This window comes from Crocuta crocuta, unplaced genomic scaffold (genome assembly GCF_008692635.1).
Source record: "Crocuta crocuta isolate KB4526 unplaced genomic scaffold, BGI_CrCroc_1.0 scaffold130, whole genome shotgun sequence".
NCBI lineage: Eukaryota > Metazoa > Chordata > Mammalia > Carnivora > Hyaenidae > Crocuta > Crocuta crocuta.
The window spans coordinates 4,852,515-4,867,233 of record NW_027527920.1 but is presented as its reverse complement, the minus strand read 5'-3'; positions in this window follow the sequence as shown (position 1 = coordinate 4,867,233).

The window sequence follows — 14,719 nt, the reverse complement described above, 5'->3', positions numbered from 1 at the left end:
GCAATATGGACTGAAGGAGGTGATGCAGAGGACCTTCAAGTCCTGTCAATGAAGAGCAAGTGAAGACTTCAGTCAGGAGGGAATTAACTGAGTTGAAGGCACGGTGGATAAGAGTCCAGCAGAAGGGCATTAAGGAAGGAAGGGTCGTGTTCTGGCTGAGGAGGCTTCAAATCCGGGGGTGGAGGCAAACGAGAAAAACTTACACTGTTTCGTCAATAAGCATTGTGTTCCATTCGGCCAGTGGAGACAAAACAGTGCAGGTAATCACTGGTAAGACAAAGACTGGGAAGTCGGAGGCTCTGTGTCTGCTCTGTCTCAGGCTAACGAGGGGGTATAGTGAGTCTCATCTAAGTCCTATGGGGAAAGGATGGTAGTGAACTGCAATGGCCTTTACTGGAACGAATAGGGGTGAAGGTGGGGTTCCTTTAACCCTCGCCGCTTTCCAGGATCACAGCTGTAGGAAACATTCGACGCTGTCCGTCCCACCCTAGAAATTGACTTGGATCCTGTGGCAAGTCTGAAGCAAACCCAGCGTTTCTCCATGCGGCAATCGGGGCTCTCCGCAGAGGGGGCTCCCCATGCCAGCTGCCCTCCGAGGGGCAGCAGGGCTCCCCTGAGCTCGGGTGGGCGGGACCAGGGTCGGCCAGGGGTTTCCCCAGCCCGCAGCCAGGGTTCCTGGGAAGGCGCTGCTCCCAGCTCAGGGCTTCCCTCCTCCCTTCTCCCCTCCCTTCCCAACTCCTGGCCGCCCCCTTCCCTGCCTGCCACACAGCTGTTTTGCCAACATTGCTGCCTGATTATCTTTCAAGTGGCTTCTTGGAGCAGATGTTCCAGCTCCTTCCTGCATCGAAAACAAACAGGCGCTGTGTTGTCATTTGCTCTCCTGGGGAAAATCCCTCTGCCGCTGCAGATTCTTCTTGAGAGGTTCAGGGACTTCTGTGAAGTCTCTCCCGGCTGCTCCTCCCCAGGAATCGGCCTCCAGATGGATGATAGGGGCTCCTCAGGTCTTCTGAGGTGTGGAGGTGTGCAGGGCCCCTCAGGGGCCCCCCTCAGGGGCATGGGCCGGAGGAGTGCATTTGTTGACAGAAGCAAATTCCGACCTGCGGGGAGAGCGAGGGTAGGGCTCACTCCCTTCCAATACCGGTTAACCTTTTGGAAAACAGACACCTCTCAGCCACTTTGATACGGAAAGCTCCCCCCGGGGGTTTGTCCCCAGTTGAAACATCTCTGTTTTGTTTCCAGGAGCCTCACCAACAAGGAAATGCTGTGGGCTCGCACCCTGAGGTTCGCGTTATGAGAGCAATGGGTTTTCAGTTTCTGCTGCGTGAATATGAAAGTTGAATGTGTCTTTCCAGAGGTGCCCATTTCATCACCTTAACCTGTTGAGAATCGGGCTCTGGGTCCTCTGGGCTTGGAGCATGGGTCAGGATGTCCCGTGAGAAGCCAGGAGCGTCCTCTGGCCAAACAGTAGCTGCCTTTCCAAGCTGCTGTGTGCCAGAAATGGCAGGCTTAGCCATTAGCCACCTTAGCTCCTGGAGGTGAGGCCCGGGGACCCAGGTGGCTGTGGGTCCTTTAGCACCTCTACTCATAGCTCCAGCCTGATAATTGTGGGAGAAGAGGGGAGAGGCAGCCACTGGGACCTGTTGGGGGAGGGAGGCGGGGCATCAGGGTGGTGCCTCAGGGGGTGGGGGTGGGAGAGGGATGCTGCCCCCGGAGGGGAGGAAGGTAGGAAAATTCAGGAAGCCATCTTGGTACGTGCAGAGAAACGCCCTGACCACCAGCACGTCTACTTCCTATGGTCTGGGAGCCTCTGGGGCTGCGACGAGGGAGCATAAAATCACAGGTGCAAACTTGATCTGTCCTCAAACATTCATAGATGTGGATAACAGATCTTGACGTCTTCCTTTCCGCTCTCCCGACTTTGTTGTCCAAGCGTCCCCCCCTCGGCCCCCTCAGTTCCTGCCCTGCTCCATGCCAGCTGGGCCCAACATAGCCCGGAGGGGTGCACGTCTCCCCATCTTGCATGCAGGTCCCGCCCTCGTCCTGCGTGGCCGAGTCCGGCTCAGTGGACACCTGGGCCCGATACCGCCTCCTCTCGGGCTCTGAGAAGCCCACCCACTCCTGATCTTCCTTGTTTCTCTGGCTCCTCCTTCTCTGTCGCCTTTGCCTGACGTGCAAATGCCCACGTTTGTCAGGGGTAGACGCTCTGCTCTCTGTTCCCTCCCCAGGCCAGTGTTCCGCACACACTAGACAGCATCCAAACACCCCGGGGTGATTGCCAAACAAGCGGACTCCGAACCCCACCCCTAGAGACCCATATCCGCGGCCTGGGGGCCCCGAGATTTGCATGTTCAACAGGCGCCCTGAGGGAGTCCGATGCCGGTAGCCCGTGGAACACGCTTTGATGAAGTTGTGCGTTGCTGCTGCATATATGATTTTATCTAATCCCAAGGCATCGCACGGTATTTATATGCTGACAACTCCTCAGTTGATATCTCCGTTTCGGATCGTCCTCAGAGCTCCAGGCCTGTATTTCCAAATCTACTCGACATCTTTATTTGGACGCGACCCAGGCATCTGAACCCCTTAGGATTCTCAAAAGGAAACTCGATTTTCCTTCCTAGAACATCTCTCCTTAGCTTCATCTCAGGAAATAGAAGAACCAAACCAGGAGCCCCAGTGGCCCCTTGCAATTCCCCTTTCTGCCAACCTCACATCCCAGACGGCAGCCAACCCTGCGTCTGTGTTTCCCTTCTGAATACTTCTCCAGTCCGCCGCGCCTCCCCCGTTCTGGTGCCACTGTCCCTCTGCACCAGGCCACCGCTACCCAGACGACCACGATGGATGCCTAAATGGCCCTCCTGCCCAGATTCATCCCTCTACACCAGCCGAGGAGGAAGTGTGAAACACCACAGCTCCTGTGGCTCCCTTTCAAGGCTTCTTGTTGGACTTAGGATGAAATCTAAACTCCCTGCGCCCTCCCCCCCCATGACATTGACCCCTGCCCGTCTCTCCCCTGCCCGTCTCTCCCCTGCCCGTCTCTCCCCTGCCTCTCCCACCACCCTATGCCTTTCACCCTGATCTCTGTTCACACTGAATGTTCAGTTCCCAGAACGGACCAAACACTTTGCTGTCTCAGGGCCTCCATGCATACTGTTCCCTCTGCCTACAATGCTTTTCCCTGGTTCTTCAAATGACTCTATCTCCTCCTCATTTTTAGGTTTCAGTTTTCTTGACCTCCTTCTTATTAATATTACTTTCATCCTGTTATTTTCATTAGGGCCCATTCATACCTGCCCATTCTTTTCATGGTGTTTCATGAAGTTCATAATTTGTAATTATGTATTTACTACTGCTTACTTATGTCTCTCTCTCTCCCTCTTTTTTTTTTTTTTTGCTCCTTTTTACCAGACAGTATGTTCTGTGAGGGTAGGGACCATGCCTACTTGTTACCTAGCATAGAGTAGCCCTCGATAAATACGTGTTCAATGAATGGAATAAACTTGATTTCATCTAGTTACATAATATTCGGCTATAGCCCTGTTACTGGCTACCGCGCTCTAGTCTGTCCAGACCTCCTTGAGTCTGTTCCATTCCGCTTTAGTCTGGTGAACACCATTCTCTCCTGTTCTAGTCTTTTCCACCGTGTTCCAATCTGTTCTGACCTAATCTGTTCCATCCCAGTCGATTCTGTTCCAGCCTGTCCTGGTCTAGTTCAGCCTGTTTTGTCTGCACCCCCTTTTTACTCTGTTCCATGCTGTTCTAGTCTATTCTGGTTCTTTTTTTCCCCCCTTTGCTAATTCTTATCCGTACCATACTTTTCTTCTTGCTTCTATTCTATTACATTCTGTTCCAGTTCATTCCATTTGCTCTGCTCCAGTGCTTTCCTTACGATTTTGGAATATCTGCTCTGTGCCCTGTCTTTGGGTCAGGACCTGTGAGATTACAGGAGAAAGAAATGTCATCCTGGGCGTGGTGTGTCCCCTTTAGAGGGTGAGTAAGTGGTGGCGCGGAGAGAGATTGTCATGGATCTAAGCTGTACTATGACAGGGAGGGTTTGGTTGACGAGAGAGGATGACAACATGACAGAAGGACAATACGGGCCTAAGTGGTGATGACGCGCTGAGGACAGCAGGCTGAGAAATTGAAGAGGGAGCCGAGGGTCAGGACAGGCAGAAGGTAGTGAGGAATGGCAGCGAACAGGGGAAGGTAGATTAGTCTCCTACTGGCTGGCCTGGCCGCTTTGAGCTCTTTAAACAAGCGCCTTCCATGGTTTGCAAATGTCTCTTGGGACACCATCTGGCCTCGTGACATCAGGAGAGGCCATGTGGGCCAGTAGAACAAGAATCCTTGGGTGAGGTGCTTGGCTTTTCTGAGCCTCAGTTTCCGCACCTGTAAAATGGGGATTATAACACCTACCTTGAGCTTTGTGAGGAGAAATAGCTTGGGCCCCTGTGCAGAGGGTTGCCCGGGGCCCGACGCATTGTAGGAGCTCAGTTAAGTGTTCACTTCTGTCTCTCATCCTGCCCTGTCTATTAACTAGTCCACTCTGATTCTACCGGGTTAGCTCTGAGCCTCAGTTTTCCCCAACAGTGAATTGGAGGCGGTATGAAACGAGCATGAGGTATTGGAGAGGCAGTGTAGAGTTAACGTTGTTGCTTTGAACTTGAAGAGACTATAGGCACCATCAACGCTTGTTGATTGTATGGTTGACTGTCGCTTCCTTACAACCACCACAGGGCTGGGAACACAGGAGGTGCTTAATAATACCCACTGACTTGAGGCAGATGTCAAGGGACCCGAAAAAGGGGCAGGTGGGTTACAGCCTCCACAATGCACACCAGACAGGTGGATGGTGGGGCTGAGCTGATGAAATTTACACCAGACTTCCAAATATATTCAGAATCGGGGAATTAGGAGACAACGGAGGAGCCTGCCAAAAAGAATTTATCTCGGAAGTGGAGCTTGGGGAATAGCACTAATATTTTCGGAAATTGAAACTCCAACCATGAAATTGCCTATCATTTATCATACATGGTCTCTCAAAGGGGAAACGGAAAAGCATTTAGTCTTATTGCTTTTTAAACACATGATTGCTGAGCAGAGCCATCCAGGCTGCGGTTTTAAGAGCTGATGTGTCTGGGAGGGCGCTACTAGCTTGTCCCTCCAACCTAACGCGAGGCTGCTCTCTGCACACTCTCCTCGGTCAAGCGCCCCGGGCCACACGCAGTGAGGGTCCCATCCAGGCCTGGCCCGGGCAGCTGGGTGTGCTGTGAATTCTGGAATGTGTGGGAAACCTCCAGGTCTTCTTAGATCTTCCCTGGCCCCCTTTCTCAGTGCCCAGTGGCCATCGGGCTGTTCAAGGCTCTAATACTTTTGATTTCAAAATTCCCTTTGAAAGGGAATTTTTTTGTGTCTTCCATTTCCACCTACCTGCTGCTGATCAGCATGTGTCTCTCTCTCCCAAACCTACTGGATTGGGTGGGGGTTGGGGGTTGGGATTGGGCTTCTACATGCAACAGACTCCCGGGCCTCTTCGCGTGAAATGTACACAGGTTCGTCATATGCAGTACACGAGCATCTTCCCACATGCCTGCCCAACCTCCCAGCCTCCCCTGCTTGGTGCAGGATCTCCCTGTTGCCTCGATAGTTGGAATTGGCTCCGAGGCACAGAAACACCATTACTCATGTGCCTCAGTGGCTTACCGGCGGCATTCTGCTATCACGTGGCTCATCAAAGCGGACGTCCCAGCTCGGGGCAGTTCCTGACTATCCACATAGGCGAATCTTGGGGTCAGTAAGCCGGGAAGGAGGCTTTCTGGAGCACCTTTGCATCGGGGCTCCACTGTTTCTATGGACTGGTATCTACTGGAGATGTCGAAGAGGGAAAGAGAAGCTGGGGTAGGCACAGGCAAAAGCCCTCTCCAGAGCCCTTCTGCTCTCAACGACCCTGTAGGGAGACGGAGCAGCGCTGTGAAATTTTGGTCACCATTTATGGATGGATAGCCTGAGGTTGCAAGAAAGTGTGTAAGTTGTCCAAGATTGCAACGCCAGAAGTGCCGACGTGAGATTCTGACCCAAGGCTTCCTATAGAAAGTGAGACGGCATGAGTTCTTACTCCTGCACTACCTCTGCGCTTCGGTCGGCCCTGGGGAAATGGGGGTGACCACGAGGCAGCATTTGCTGGGATGCCATGTCCCCCCTGACCATTGTAGTCGTGCCCATGGCTTTGGACACCATCTCTGTGCGGATGATGTTCAGACTCCCCCGCCTCCCCCGGGCAGGCCTCTCCACTGAGCACGGCAGCAAATTGCCAACTACCTCCTGGAGGGCCCTCCCCCTGGAAATCATCGAGGCCCCAACCACCAAGTGAACATGCTTGGTTTTTGGGAATTCTAAGTCCCATCTCGGAAATCTTCACATCTAGACCTTATGAACGTCATTGCCACCAGGAAGGCTTCTCCTGAGTGAAGTTTTAGTGCTGCTTTTCTCACGTTTCTTCAAGACTCACCGCCAGAAGTGCTTATGTAATGAATGCCTTTGGACGTCGGCAGTATCTGCCTTGTCTTTTACGCTATTAATGCCCCTTGTAAGAATCTCTAAGGCAAATGCCTGCTACCATCCAGTCCTGGCCTGGGATGGGGGTGGGCGGACTTGAGATCTCTTGCAGTAGTCACTTTTTCCGTGCATTAAACATCAAGACTCGAAAGTTTCCCTTTATGTCTTGGTTACTGAGAAGTTCAGAATATAATGAAATGCTCACTCCTAGTCATTTTATTAGCCCGCACTGTAATATATGTTTTTCTTCGCTTTGTACAATTTTTTTTTTATTGTGGTAAAATATACACAACATAAAACTTGCCATTTTCACCACGTTTAAGTATGGTTTCGTGGCATTCTGTACACTCATTCTGTGCAAACATCTATCTCTAGAACTCTTTTCATCATCCCCAACTGAAACTCTGCCACCATTAAACACCAGCTACCCACTCCCCCCACCCCCAGCCCCGGGCTACAGCCACCCTACTTTCTGTCTCTCATGCTCTCGCATGAGAGCAATCAGATACTATTTGCTCTTTTGCGACTGACTTGTTTCACTTAGCATGGTGGCTGCCAGGTTGTTCTGTTGCAGTGTGTGCCAGAATATCCTTCCTTTTAAGGGTTGGATAATATTCCACTGGATGTGCATACCACATGTCTTTTCTCTGTTTATTTGTCGACAGCCACTTGGGTTGTTTCCGTTTTTTTGGGGGGAGGGTGGTCTTCTACACAGTGCTGCTGGGATGTACAGATATCAGTTCAAGTCCCAGCTTTCCATTTTTTTCTTTTATTTTTATGTTCATTTATTTTTGAGAGAGGGACAGAGTGAGAGCCAGGGAGGAGCAGAGAGAGAGAGGGAGACACAGAATCTGAAGCAGGCTCCAGGCTCTGAGCTGTCAGCACAGAGCCTGATACTAGGCTCGAACCCACGAACTGTGAGATCATGACCTGGGCCGACATTGGACACTCAACCTACTGGGCCACCTGAGCGCCCTATCCAGCTTTCAATTCTTTTGTGTGTGTATCTGCACAGGAATTTTAGTTTCCGGTTCTAACAGCCTGCTGACTATACACCTGTTAATATCGGGGCAAGTACACTTGACCTGTTTTGACCAGCTTAGTATGTCTGCCCCTGTTCTAATCCTTTATGTTGTATCTTCTGATTTGTTGTATTTATTGTATTTTACAGTTGAGGAGTTGCTCCTTTCTGGAAGAAGAAGGTATAACAACTATAACAAAAACACTTATTAACTAACTAACTGAGCTGACTCTATATTTCTCAGCCTAGAGCACTATGACTCCCTCCTTCCCCCCGATTGGATGGAAATGCTTTGGGCAAAGGTCACCAGGGACCCTCAGACAGCCAAAGCAGTGAAGGCCAGACCTGCTGCTGCTGCTGACACCATGACCCCTACCTGTCCTTCCTGAACCTTCTTCCTTGGCATCTGGGATACCACTCTGCCCTGGTTTTCCCTGGTTCCTTTCTTTGTCTGTCTTTTGGTACGTCCTTTCCCTCTGCTGACCTTCAAAGGTGGGCAGTCTCCGCGGGTCTGTTCTTGAGTCGCTGCTCTTCTCCCTCAACATGACCTTTCCCGGTGACTCCCTGATCTTCACGCCATCGTCGTCACTGCCTCTCCCTGCAGATGGCTCCCCAGGTTCTATATCTAGTCCCGGGTCCCACCCTGAGCTTCACACTTGTGTATCCAGCTGCCCGTCTGGTGCATTTCTCCCCAGAAGGTCCCACAGTGACCTTAAACTCAACATGTCCAATGTGGGGGGCATTACAGCCCCGCCCACTGCCCCGTCTCCCCAGCTACCTAAGCCACCACTTAGCTACTCCACTTTACCCTCCTGCCTCGCCGGGCTTGCCTCCTCGCTGTTTCTAAGGCTGGCCTTTCTTCAGTCCTCTTTCCAAGGTCAGTCCTCACCCCCTTTGCCTGGAGCGCCAGAGCTGGACTCTATTCTCGCCCTACTCAGATGCACCTCCCACAGCTGTCAGACGGGCTTATCTGCACACACAGCTGGCTGTGCCTCTTCTGTACCCAGAACCCATCACAGTTAGGGTCTTTTCGTTGCCCCCGAACTGCCCTTCCTCTTGCTCTAGGCTGCTAGCCACATTCCACAGCCCATCAGTTCCCAGCCAGGAGCACACAGGGGACGCTCTAGCTGTGGGCGCCGAATGCCGGGTGAGAAACGGAGACAGGAGCTGCAGACCATTCGTTAGCACGTTCCGCGGTGAAGGGGGGCAGGAAAACCAGAATGGGAGCGGGGGAGAGGTGGGGCGATGAACAGAGCTTGGCGTTTATTATAGGACATCTCAGGGCGTGCGCATCCCACTGGGGGTGACCCGGTGGACAGGGCCAAGGTGGTGGTGTGGAAAGAGGAGAGACATCAGGGTCTTGGGGCAGGTGAGAGAGGTGGGGTCCAGGCCCCAGGCGGAACAGGCGGCCTTGGGCAGAGCAGCGGCCTTGTCTGCTCGTTGGGAAGGAGGAAGCAGAGAGCGGGTGTTAGTTTCCCGGTGGGAGGAGGAGGAAGTGCTCTCCCACTGCAGCCATCTTCTGAGCAAAGCATGAGGCCACGGAGGGTGGGGGTGGTGAGGGGCATGCGGAGAGGAGAAAGGACAAGACATTGGGTTGGGAGAACGGGGTTGCGCCTGCCAAGGTGGCTGCGCGGTGGTAATGACTGAGATTTGAGGCCAAGAGGAAAGTCCGTTTGCTTTTCCTCCAGCCGTGTTCGCACGGGCACAGGCGTCAGGTGGGTGTGCGGTTGGATGGAGCCGAGGCTGGGCGTGGCTCCCAAGTGTGAAGAAGGAAGAGAGGCGAACGATTTGTGAGGGGTGGACATGAGGTCAGCAGACGGGTACTGATCCTGGTTGGTGGCCACAGGGCTCACCGGGGCCGGGAAGTGTGACCTGGAAGGTTAGCAGGTGGAGATGGTGACCCGGTGGGGTGCGTGCGGTGGAGACTGGAGATGGTGAGGTCAGGGTGCGATGCCCATGGCCGCGGCTGGGTCAGGTGGTTGGAGCCAGCCAGGTGGCCAACGGAGAGACCCCAGTGTTGGATGGAGCCTCAACGTGGACATGAGGCTTGGAGCGGGAAAGGGTGCCGGTTAAGCCTGCGATGAATGAGGGGAGTGACCCAGAGGACAGTGGGTGGCCCTGCCACTAGGATAGTGGTGGCGGGTAAAGTCACTCGGCATACATTTCAGAGGGGCTGGGGGTTTGGAGGGGCTGGCTGGAAGACAGCTGGAGGACACCTTCCTCACCTCCGGCCCGGGCAGTGTGGGATCCGGAAGAGAAAACAGTCTCCCCCGGGAGCGGGTGGGGAAGGGGTGTGTGTAGGGACCTGCCGGCATCCATCAGGGCAGCAAGTTCAGAGACGACGCTGTGGAAATGGGGTCGACGATGGGCCCTGCGGCCCCGGCGCTGAGGAGGGGGGCGCTGGGTACCTCCGTCTGCGTGAGGCTGGGATCCCGCTCTGTGAAGGAATGCACCTGCCCCGCGCCGTCAGTCACTCGCTAGCGGACGCCAAGGATGCTCTGCGATGAGCATGGTGTTGGCGTGGGTGTGCGCCCAGCCCCAGGCCTGGACCCGCGGCCCTCGGTCCCGCAAGGGGGCGGATGGGCGGGGAGCGCCTCCGGGTGGCGGTGGGGGGCTGATGGCCCCGCTTCCCCGGGCAGGCCCCGCCCTCCGCTCTGTCCAAGTTTTCCTGGTACGAGTCGCAACGCATTTCGAGGGCGATTGAACACTGGCAGCGCCGGATCTTGGCAGGCGCTCTCGGCACAGGTGCGTGGGTAATCGTGAGGTGCGGGGAGACCGGTGGAGGCGCGGCCCTGTGCAGGCCTGCGGGTGGGGGTGGGGGAGGGTGCTAGCCCGAGGCGCGGCGGTGGGCATGGGTGATTCCTCTTGGCCCTGGGGAGGGCCATCAATGCACCAGCCCACGTGGGAGAGAATTTTGCATTTCCCCCCCATCCTGTCAAGAGGGGGGAATTCAACCCAACAGCGCGCTGGTTTCCAGGGAGAAGCCCACTGACCCCCACCCCGCCCCCCTTCGTGATGCCTGGGGCCGCCAAGGGCACCAGAAGCCACCTTTGCCTGTCCATTTGCAGATGAGTAGGGGAGGCCCACAGAGGCCTAAGGCTGCGTAGCCTGCAAATAATGGCTCATCTATCACAGGACACCTTTCTTATCGGGGGCCAGATCACCGAGGGACCTGGCGTCAGGAAGCGTGGGGCTGTGGGCAGGGGCAGCCCTTCCTGATACTGACGAGGGTCAAAAGGCTTTTTGGAGGAAGCAGGATGTGACCAGGACCTGTCAGGGAGCGAGAAGGAAGGGCCTTCCCGGGGGAGAAAAGAGCAAGGATAAAGATGTGGCTGTAGAATGAGCTAGCATGTTTCTAGATCACAGACTGTTTAGCTTGAGGCTTGGGTGTCACCACATTTAGGTGACCTCCATCTTTAGACGCTACGCCTGTTGATCGGAGGGAAAAGGGGTCCTCATCTGGCCCTCCCGGGTGTGCAGTTGGGCTCACTTGATCTTGCCCGCCCTGAGAGGCAGATGCTATTGGCTCTACTGTGCAAATAAGAAAACTGGGGATCTGCCAAAGGCCTTTGAATTCAATCTTGTGCCTCCCACTACTCCCATGGCTTGGGACAAAGTGGGACACTCATGTCATGAACCCCTAAGTAAGCACCACGTAGAGCGGAGAGGGTCCCCGTCATCCCACAGGCAGCCCCCGGGAGACCGACGGTCATTTGTCCTGAGGGGCAGCAGGCCGACCCCCGAAGGCAGAAGGCCAGCTGGGACCGCAGCTCACTGCCTGCTCCGCCTTGGACTTGTCGGGCTCCTTTCTGCCTTCCGTTCCCATCGCTAGCAGGTGGGGGTGGCTGGCTCCCCTCATGTCCCTTCGCCTCCATCAGCTGGAACCGCTAATGATTTACCTGTTGCCTCCTGCCTGTTTGTAGGTTCACTTCCGCCCTCGTGACCCCTCCCCAGCCATGGATCGAATCTTCTTCGGCTTCAATGTTTCAGGATCTGGGAAGTGTCTCCCCAGAATCCCATGCAAGTGGGGTCTGTCTCAAAATGGGCTTATGCATTGGTCTGAATTCCCCACTTGAAAGCGCACATTCATCCAACGACACATGTGATGGACCCATTAGGGCTCTGATAACGGGAGCTGCCGTTGACCGAGGGCCTGCTATGTGCGGACGCACACCAGGAACTGTATTCATGTTATACTCTTCCTGTTGGGATTGGAGTTACCTCTCCGTCCAGCCTGGAGAGAAGTTCAGCGACTCGACAAAGCTCTCACAGCTTGCAAGAGGCTGAGCTGGGCGATTCAAACCCAGAACCCTGTGAGTGCCGTGCCTGGGCTCATGCTGTGTGACACATAGCAGAGACCCCCCCACCCTGACTGGGCCCCAAAGATGCAGAGGACATTCTAGTTCGTGCCCCTGTCCATGGTGCCTCCCACTAGCCTCGCCTTCAACCAGGCTAGTGGGTCTATAATCCTGACCCGTGAGCTACCAGGGACTGCTGCCCAGAAAGGACAGTCAGACCCACTGCGTGGCCTCCCCGTGGTGTTCGTGGGTGGGGGCCCCCCTCCCTGGTACTGGCGGGCAGACGCGCACAGCGGCCGTCTCCAGGCAGCCGTAGGATGAATAACTGATGGTGATTAGCTAAATCATAACATCGCTCATGCCATGCATAAGTGATGAACCAACTGGTGCCAGGCGGCGCTCAGCGGCAGCGGGCACCCCCGCTCCCCCCCCGTCCGTCCCCCTCAGCCCAGAGAAGCCACCACAGCGCTACCTCCCTGTGTTATCTGGCACATCAAGTTCTGCGACAATGAATATAGATTGACCTTATTATAGCAGCCGGCTGCTGATGCCAGGCGCAGCCAGGCATACTTTGCACANCAGATTCAACTCCAAGCAATAGATCTCGGTTTTCTTGCCATCGCACTGATATTCACAGTACACAGTTTGACACAAAGAGTAAGTTATACATCACAAACAACAGCCTCTGCTCTTTACCGCCCAGAATTAATTTTCCATTTGCTAAGCTCCCTTCTCCTCCAAGCCTGTTTTCCTGTCGAGCAGGGCTCTCTTCGAGAAAAGGGCAGGGGAGGAAAGCCTCAGGGCAGGACAGGAAAAGGACGGCTCAGTTTAGCCCCTCTGGTTTACAGGTTTACAGATGAGGAGGCCGGAGGGTCCGGAGCGGGGAGGGGACTTCCTGCCATCCTCCTGGGGGTTTGTGGCAGGGACGGGGCTGACACCCTGTCCCCCGGACCCTGCAGGGTGGAGAAGGTGGGTGGGGGTGTGGACGAGCTGGGTGCTGCTTGCCTCCTACCCACCCTGCAACTTGCAAAACTCTCTCTGCCCTTCTCTGAGCCCCAGGAGGGGCACCTCTAGGGGCTGCCTGTGCCTCTGGCTTGGCGATGGAAGGTACCAGAACGAGAAGGGTAGGAGGGAGGACAAAGGTTGGTCTTTTTCTCCCTTGCTTCTCCCTGCCGTGAAGCTGGGGCTCTGGGAATGACAGCCTCCCTCTGTGACTGCGCTCTGGCCGGGTGGCCCCTCTTCCACGTCTCCAGCTCTCCCGCAGGGCTCCGGCAAGGCCGTCTGGCCCAGCCTCTTTAGGTCTGGGCCACTAGCACGGCCTGCCGTCACAGAGCCTCACGGTCCTTGCCGACCCCTTAACCCTGTCCACCTCTGTCAGCAGCCCCTGTGTCTCTGCCCAGTCCTCCGCCCGCAGGCACACACCGGGTGGCAGATCTCCCAAGGCAACCCGGGAAATCAGGGGCCCTCTGACCGCCCCCTCCCACCAAACGCGGTGCTAAGTGCTTGCACACTTCAGCCAAGGGGAGCTCACGGCGGCCCCTGGAGGTCACGGCTGTTTAGGCTCATCTAAGAAATGTGGAGCTGGAGGCTTGGAGAGGCGAAGGCGCTTACCCCGGGGTCACCCAACCCCACCTCGGGCCGCAGAGGGCCGCTTCGCCCTGGCTCCAGTGCTGGACGCCTTCCTCTAAGCTGCGTGGGAGGCTCACCCTGCTGAACTCACGGAGGACACTCACACGCACGCACGCACACATACACATGCACGCATGACTAAATGTCTTTTGCGAGCAATAGATGAGTGTGGGCGAGCAGGCAGGGCCAGGAGCGATGAGCGGAGGGTGGCAGATGGGGTGGGTAAATCAGGGAGGGCCTTCCGGAGGAGGGAAATAAGTACTGAAGACAAATGAGGGTCTGAACTGACGCACGTCGCTGGAAGCTTTCCAAGCACCCCTCTGTGGCCAGGTTGCTCCTGAACCACCAGGCTGGCCAGGGGGTTACAGGGGGTAGGGGATAGGGGTTATATACTCATCTCGGACTTACTGAATCGGAACCTCTAGGGGTGCGGCCCGAGAATCTGTTTTGTTTTGTTTTGTTTCCTTTTGGGGCCAATCTGATCGGCGGTGGGTCTGGGGAATCGCGGCCCCTCTGTGTCTTGCACACAAAGGACGCTCAGCCGGACTTACTGTCCCACAGCTGCCCATTCCGAGGCCGGATTTCGAACCCAGGCTTCCTGGGCCGCGCCCTCCCCTCCACTCATCCAGGGGGCAGGGCGGAGACGCAGGCCTCCAGACCACGGTCTCACGGCACCCCTGCCTCCCCCAGCCACTCTGCAGCCCTTCTTCAAGATGGCAAGCAGGGGGTGGGGGGTGGATGAAGGTGGTGGCAAAGTGAGAAGGCTCCTGGGATAACATGACATTTAGAAATATGAATCAGCTGGTCTTNCGGTACACCAGGCCTGGACATCCAGTCCGGGAGCGGAGCCAGCAGGGGGCCACCCACTCGGAAGAGTCCACGAAGTCTGACATGGCTGTGGAGACCTGGGCTCCCTGCCGAGGGCCGCCCCTTCTTGCTGTGTGACTCTGGGTGAGGTGGGGCACCTCTCTGGGCCTCAGCACTGGGCTGCTCACCATTACTGCTGTCAGTGCCCTTGGGCTGCCATCGCTCTTTCTTTTTATAAGTGTACGTTTTTTGAGAGAGAGAGCACGTGAGCAGGGGAGGGGCAGAGAGAGAAAGGGGGAGAGAGAGAATCCCAAGTGGGCTCCACGCTCCGCCTCATCTCACAATGGCGAGATCATGACCTGGGCTGAAATCAAGAGTCAGACGCTCAACCAACTGAGCCCCACTCCCC